Raw genomic sequence first — 8,577 nt, 5'->3', positions numbered from 1 at the left:
TACTGATGATGTTTATTAAAACATTGTCCTTGGATATTGATACGGTTTATAATTCATCCAAGTTATTCAGTTAAGTTTAGACGTGCTCAAAACACTCAGTTTTGTACAGTTGTTTTTTGATTGCAGTCTTATGTCTTATGTCTTATATTATTTCTTCTCTTTTGACTGTTCATGATAAATTCTTTTCAAAAACAAAATCAAACAGTTGAATGGCATTTATGATCTTTTTGAAGGTGTGGTGATTGGTCGAGGATGATTACTTCAATACTAATTCCTACAATGTATACAATTCAAAGTACTTAATTATTAATAGCATAGGAATCACCTTATCATTTTTTTTCTATTTTTTTCTTTTATTACTTATTGCAATAATAAGTATGATTTTTTTTTTTGATTTTTTTTTTCTTTAATTTTTAATTTTTTTTTAAATTTTTATTTTTTCAATAAATTAATTATAAGTATGACCAATCTATGCTTTACAGTTGAATAGCCTTTTTACAGTATTCTTAAAGGTTCTCAAACTTATCAACAAACAGTGGTAATTAATTTAGTATGTATTTGCCTTATGACTAATTATTCTACAATGAATACAATTAAAATCACTTAAAATTATAAGTTATAGCATAGGAATCATATTATTATTTTTTTTCTATTTTTTTTTCTTTTATTACTTATTGCAACACATTAATAATAAGTATGATTTTTTTTTTTTTTTAAAGTAATTTTTTCATTATTTCAATTAATTATAAGTATGATCCATCTATGCTCTACAGTTGAATGGCCTTTTAACAGTATTTTTAAAGGTTCCACCAAACGGTTGTAATTAATTGAGAATGTTTGCTTTATTACTAATTTTACTACATTGTATACAATTAAAATGACTTAATTTCTAATAGAAATGATTCCTATTTTACAACGAATCATTTAAAAATTTTTCTTTTTTCTGTTTTTTTTTTTTTTTTTACCAAAATGTTTGCAATAAATTTTTATTTTTTTATTTTTCTTTCATTACTTATTGCAATAAATTAATAATAAGTATAATTTTCATATTTTTTTTTTTTTACACAACAAAAATAAATAAACAATGCATAAATAAATTATAAGTATGGCTCAACTATGCCTTACAATGTTATAGGAATCATCTTATAATGATTATTATTCATTTTATTTATTAACAGTAGGTACCTAATAGAGTTTACAGTAGGTAAATTTAACATTTTTTTTTTTATATAATTATTGCGGCTTCGCCTATCACTAAAGTTAAACCTTGTGACGATAGACGAGAATCAACATATTATAATATGAGCATAAAACGTAATATAATTCAAACACAGCACAAAAATATTATAATATTTACTATTATTATTTAAGCACTATCCATACTCTAATATTGTGCTATTTTATTGATAGGGGACATTGTTTAATAAATAAATAATTTAGAATACATATTTTGCATACTAAAGTTAACCATTTGAGGTTATTCAATTTATTATAATTATATGGTTGATTTATTAACTTTTTGGATAATTTTTTTTATATTTTATTGAAGTAATATTATCAGTTAATGTGTTAGATAATAATTTTTATGGTACTTAATCTTATTTAATATTACATATAATTATAAAACATAAACATTTTTTTATTAGATAATTTATTAGGTAATCACCCTGCAAGACATGATACGGGCCAATTTCAAGAGAAGAGGTGTTTCAAAAGTATTGCTTGATGAAATCGATCCAGACCCATCTAATCACGAGTGTCACTAGAGTAAAAATTATGGAGTAGCAAAAATAATTATCTGCAAACAATTTTCTATTTAGATAGATTTTTTCTAATATAGTATTTTTCGGGGTAGCAAATTTACCATTTGATATCTCTTAATAACTATGGTTTTCGTATTCCAAAATGATAGGATTCCAAAACTGGTAATTTCCTTGTCATTTAATTAAATACTATTATATTTGAAAGTACATAGTACCTACCCATATGTATTCAGTATTCAAGGTTGCTATGCACTCACTTTTTATCACTATTCTAATTTTATATTTATTAAAAATGTTTAAAAATATTTAAAATGCATGCATATTTGTATATTTTTTTCTTTTATAGATCCTATTAGTTCTAAATCCTAATGATTATACTTTTATTTTTACAACTTTATTATAATTGTATTATTTGTGAATATAAATCATACCACATTGTCATATGATGCTACTTTGTGAGGAACACATGTACAGTATTCTATATCAAAATTTTCCAAAAAATTCTGATATTTTTCTCCCATAAATGAGGGTATATTATCACTAACAAGAACTCTAGGATAACCAAATATAGATTTTCTAAGCGGTAGTGTAATACTTGAAAATTCAAAATCGTAAATTTCTGTAATAAGAAATAAACGAGTCGTATACACTAAGAAAAAGGCGGATAAGTGGATGTCGCTCTGTTGTACAGTAGGTTACAAGCGGGTCACTATAATGGATGGTGTTAAATTTGAATTCAATGATATAATATCATTTTATTAGAAAAATGATTCTGAGCGAAAACGGTCAGTCAGCCTATGATATATTTGATGATATTATTGTGAATAAAGTAATATTTATATATAACCTATTTACGATGGACATTGTTTTAAATTTTTAAACCTTAGCTATTAAATAACAATATATCAGGAGCCTTGTATTAATTTTTTACACTTTTTGTCCCAACAGATAAAACTTTATTGGTATTTATATGAAAAAAAACTAAAAAAATGAAAATGCTTTTTGAATTTAACAGAACAAAATCTGTCAAAAAAAAACATGAATTTATTAATTAAAATATTACCACAAGAAAATCATTTAAAGGGCATACTCAAACAACATTTAAAGCCTATTTATGTTATAATATTTATTTAAGATTTAAAAAAATTATCTATATCTATATTGAAGGGGGGTGGGTGATCAATAGGCAGTACCCTATATATAGGTAATTCACGACAAAATTAGTTGGTACGACTAAAGTATTTATATCATTATTCAAATTGATGGGCTATATTATGTATGCCAAAGTCAATCAGTTCAACAATACCTCAAGCGGCTCAAGCTGTCTGACCGTCTCGTCATAATGTATAATCTCCCTATACGGTATATGCCGTACAAAAGATTTAGAGATACAATTTTTGTCTTTAAAAATGACATTCATAAAAACAAACCACTTACGAACTATTGTAGCATTAATAATTGTATTATTAAAGAATATTGTTGCCATATCAACGAAATTCCATGTGAAGAAATAAATGAGCCAAACAGCAACACTAAAACACGTTCCTTGTTCATTATGTTGAAATGGCCGTACACGCGGGTATTCGGCGGGTAAACGTTGAAACAATATTAACCTAACCGTATTGTCAAAGCTCATAGCTTATTAAATGAAATTTTAAACTTGTTATTTTGCTTCAACTGTTTTACCGACAACTGTTGATACATTGGTCGCAAAGCATAACTTATCTAAACTTTAATTGGGTCATTGGGTGACTGCTAGTTGATTTTACGTCGACGTAGTCAGTCTGTCGATTACCGCCGTTGTATTACATTGTAATTTTTTTCGTGTTAGTTGCATTGATTTATTTTTTCGATTTATTTCGGTTATATAATTTTCTAAGTTCTACTATTTTTATTTGAATATGGATAAAAAGAGAAGAAAAGTTGAAACTGAAAACAGACAATTTTTACTTGAGTGGACGTGTATCAGTATTATTCTATTTTAACGGATCGGGCAGGGGCCTTGCCAGTTTGTTTAATTTGTCACCAGGCAGTAGCTATGATGTGTGCTTAAATTTTTCAAATGTTTGTGGTATTAATTATGTTTTAAATGTTTAAAAACAATAACAAATAAAAAATAAAAAAATAATGTTCTCATTACATCAAATTTTAAAATAATACTTATTGTTCTATTATATGTTGAAAATATGTACTTAGAATTTTAATGGCCCGAGAAAAATTTTCAGATTCCTAATGTGGCACTCCAAAAATATTAATTGGTGACCCCTGGATTAGAATTTGTGAGGGGGCCCTATTTTCCTTATTGCATAACCTGCGAATAAAGTCTGCGCACGCCTATGTGAGAGACCACCAAATTTGGTTAGGTTAGAAAGGGGTTTAGATATACCTTTTGAGAATTCTAGTTTTAATTTACGACACTGGAATACTTTCATTTGATTTTTTACTGCTGGGAAATTTTTGAAATAGCACGATAATAAACACGGTAACAATATTTTTTTAAGACAATCTTTGTAAAAATATATTGAATTTAAATTACATTTTCATAAAGGAGTTGCTGTCTTCCATGGTTTAATGTATGTTATAGACGGAGAACGTGCAATCGATGGTAATGATACTATAAACAATATTATAACACCGAAACCAAGACTTGGACCCTGGAGAGTTTTTCAATAAATAATGTAGAAGTATATGATTGTGTAGTGGTTGAGAGACCACCAAATTTGGTTAGGTTAGAAAGGGGTTTAGATATACCTTTTGAGAATTCTAGTTTTAATTTACAACACTGGAATACTTTCATTTGATTTTTTCCTGCAGGGAAATTTTTGAAATAACATGATAATTTTAAAGTGGTGAGCACCCCTACTGTAGCTATTGTGGTGTTTTGCTTCTTAAATAAATCAGACGTCTGAATATTTTTTCTTAGGAATTATTGTGTTAGTCGTATACTGCTTATGTTTTAGTAAACGGATTCTATGCATGTCTAGTTGTGCGAATGCTAAAAAAGACAATGTTTTTATTAAAAAATTATGTTTTTTAATAATTTTTATCCTTACATTATTTTAAGTTTTTTATTTCTTTGAATGAAAACATATCATAGTTATAATTTAATATTCCAAAGCAGAATATTTTTTTTAAGTATTTTTATGCATCAAAATACTTAGAAAAATATGGGTGGTTCATGATAAAAGAATCCTGTATTTATCTTTTTCACAATCTAATGAATTTGATTTAGTTTTAAGGCTGTAAATTGCATCATCCCATAATAATAATAGTTTATCCCAACAACAACAATTTAACATGCAAACAAAATCCAAATGTTGCAACTTATCTTATAAGTAAAAACTTGAATGCGGATGAATTGAGTTAAATTTAAATTATAACGAAAAAAAAACGAAATGTACAGATATTACAATAATCTTAACAAATTTAATACCCAAGTATTTACTATTATAAACCCTCAAGAGGAATACAATTGTAAGCTGAATTTAAATATTTACAATTATAAATTGTGAACTATTAGAAATAAAAGAATTAATTAAATTAAGAGCATTGCCTCTTATGCTCTGCAGTGGTTGACATATTAGATGAAAAACTATATTGATTTGGTAAATCGGAAATAACTAGAATGAGACATTTTAATTATTTAAAATAAGAAGTTTGTTTTTAGTGTAAATAAAAATAAAATTTATCTACGCATAACAAGTATAATTAATTCATATTTTATAGAACTATAATTTTTCTGTATGTTAATGTTGTTATTATATTTTTTTTTTGCTTTTCAGCGTTCAAGACACGTAGACTTCCGTAAGTACCTATATTAAATAATAAAAATATTACAATGCTAGTCGGGAACCCAATCATTTTACTCATATTATATTTTAGTTTACCATAACAAGATAATATATTAAATTGTTAATCACACCATTGTCCATAAGCGTGCGCAGAATATCTAGCAGGGTAGTCACTAGTCGATTTAACTCAAATACGTTCTATAATGCGGCATACAAAGAGTTCTACACATTATTTTACGACATATTCAATATATTTCATAATATATTTCGTTTCTCAAAAACGCAATTTCATTTGCTTTTCAGGATCAAGACTCCGATGACCGATATTATGTTATAGTGGTATTAACTGTAGACGGTCAACTCTAAGTCTAACCAACCAGCGAAACACGTGGGCCGTCATTCAAAATCGATTAACGTCGAGTGGTGTTGTGACACTCTGTAAACGAGGAGGGCTTGTACATAAACTTGTCACTGGCCGTCTACGGTCAATGATTTGGTGCTTCGGGACAGTTTTCTAAAAACTCCCCGGAGCTTTCAACATCACGGGCCGATTCGGTCTCCATCAAGTTTATGATACAAGTCCGAGGATACCTACTTTTACAGTTTGTCACAACACCTGTCAGCAAGCTGCAAGCTGCAAATTTAGTATTTTGTGAGTATTATAGTTTTGTATTGTTACGGATTGTTACATGTTTTAAATCGAACTACTAGAAGTACCTTAATTTTTGTCAGTCGTGTATAGCTATTTTTCTATGTTCCACGTGTGTAAGACAAAGACAGAAAATCACTGCTTCCAATCCCCTTAAGTTAATATTTTTCTTAAAGTCCTTCATATTTTATTTTCAATATTTTTACTTGCCCCAAGTTGACCACGTTGAATGTTTCGTAGTAAGTAACGCGCGTTGCCCACGTATCAAGTTTATTTTCGTAGTTCATTAAAAAAGAGTAGTATAATGTTCGTTAATAATTAAATGACGAAAGCAAAATAATATTATTCTAATACTATTTATACTATGATATAAGTTGGTTGTTTTCGAGCTGATTAAACATTTCGACTATTCGTCCAAGAAAAAAATTATAAAAATAAAATTAATGAAAACTAGTTGCCCATCAAGCACACATTTCTATAGTTAAAAGTATATAATTATAATTGAAAACAATTTTATTCATCGAATTATTTAGTGCAAAAAAAAGGTCAATGTTCCGTGAAAATTATTTTAGGAGCACGGTGTATTACGTGTTTAATAAAAGTTTGAAAACCACTGTTATAAGCCTTAGCTATATAATACCGTCAATAATGAGTACCGCATCGGTCGTCGTCGACGATAAACATTTTTCCAAGTACCTTCGTGGTAACTTGCTTATAAATGATTGGCAATTTGTTAAAAGGGACCCATGTACATTAATTTCAACTACTTTTCAGGAGAAACAAAAAACAGTTTTCATTTATTCCTATTTGCGTAATAAGTACATAGGTACCTTTTAACAAACTATAAAATATTTAATAATAATTTTGCACAGACAAGATGATACGAAATAGGTACTTTTTAGCACAAAACAATGTGTTTACATAAGAGGATGAATAAAATAGGTACAACAAAATTATTTTTGTCAAAAATGTAACCTTTAAACAAATTGCCATTCAAATACTAGTAGCATTTATAATCAATGGTGGTACTGATTATTTTTTCTTATAATTAAAATAAAAATATAAAATATGTTTGAGTATTTTCAAGCAAATAACAATAATTAGTAAGCTACGTATGTTTAATATTTCTAGGTACTGTTTTGATTTTCATCGATTTAATAATCCGTTTCAAAAAACACGCGTCAACATAGACGTCGCAACATCGCAATTTACGCACTATTGGAACAATATAATTTCGATTATTTATAGATAAAGTGATGTTCAGATTGTTCAGAATACATCATTTGCCGAGGCAGTGGTCAGTGGGGCTGGCACTGATTATACGTATGTGTATTATTGTATTAAGTATTAACACGTCATTATCATAAAATTAATATTATTCAAAGTATACTTACTAAATAATAATTAATATTATCTAATATCGGTACCTACAGGCTACAATTAGGGGCGGACTGGCAGGGCGGATAAGTGGCCCTCTAGAAATTGTATATTTGGGCCTCAAGCTATATTTGTTAGGTATTTTTAATAATTTTTCAATTCCACACCGTAATCATTACCGCGAAAACGAAGAATACAATATTACAATAGACACTATTTACAAAATTAAAACGACTGGAACAGTCTGCAGCCGCGAAGGCTATGAAAGTTATTTTAGATTCATTTTTGCAATTTATTGTGTAACGATACACGTCAATAGATGATATTGGTAGAAGTTCTGGAACACTTATTTATACGTAATTTATTAATTTCTTAAAACAATAATAGTAATTACTAACTAGAATTAAAAATAGTATTTAAATTAAAAACATAAAAATTTTTTTATTTTATTTGTATTGAAAAATATTAAAGATTTTAATATTGAAGTAACTTGTTTTTTCATTATGTTTTAATTTCCTTAAAAAGTTATTTTATTTAAAATAAAAATTTTGGTATAATTGCAGTTTAATTACCACGAGATTTTTTCAATTTTTTTTTTGAAACTTATGTATTTCAACGAGTTAAGAACGATGGTGCAAAAATAAATTTGCGCAAATGATTAGTTTTGAAGTTATAGACTAGCGAAGTTCACTATTTTCGGTGTTTTACTCATGCGCGCAACGCTTTATTTTAACGCTCTTATATAACGAATTTTTAAATTATTTTATAATTATTTTATGTCAACTGCGTAATCACTGCCCATATACTACGACATAACTTACCCTGTAACCTACTTAAGGTGGTGTTGCATAGTAGGTAAGTCGAGGGATATTTTCGATTTGCGGAGCGGAGCGACGGCGCCGAGGAGCGCAGCGACGAGTGCCGTCAGCTGTGTAATCACTGCCCACATTATAAGAGCGTTAAAATAGTGATTTAACTAATTCTAAATCAATTTTAA

Source organism: Acyrthosiphon pisum, chromosome X, assembly GCF_005508785.2.
Source record: "Acyrthosiphon pisum isolate AL4f chromosome X, pea_aphid_22Mar2018_4r6ur, whole genome shotgun sequence".
NCBI classification, from domain to species: Eukaryota; Metazoa; Arthropoda; class Insecta; order Hemiptera; family Aphididae; genus Acyrthosiphon; species Acyrthosiphon pisum.
Note: the sequence above shows the minus strand (reverse complement) of the source record.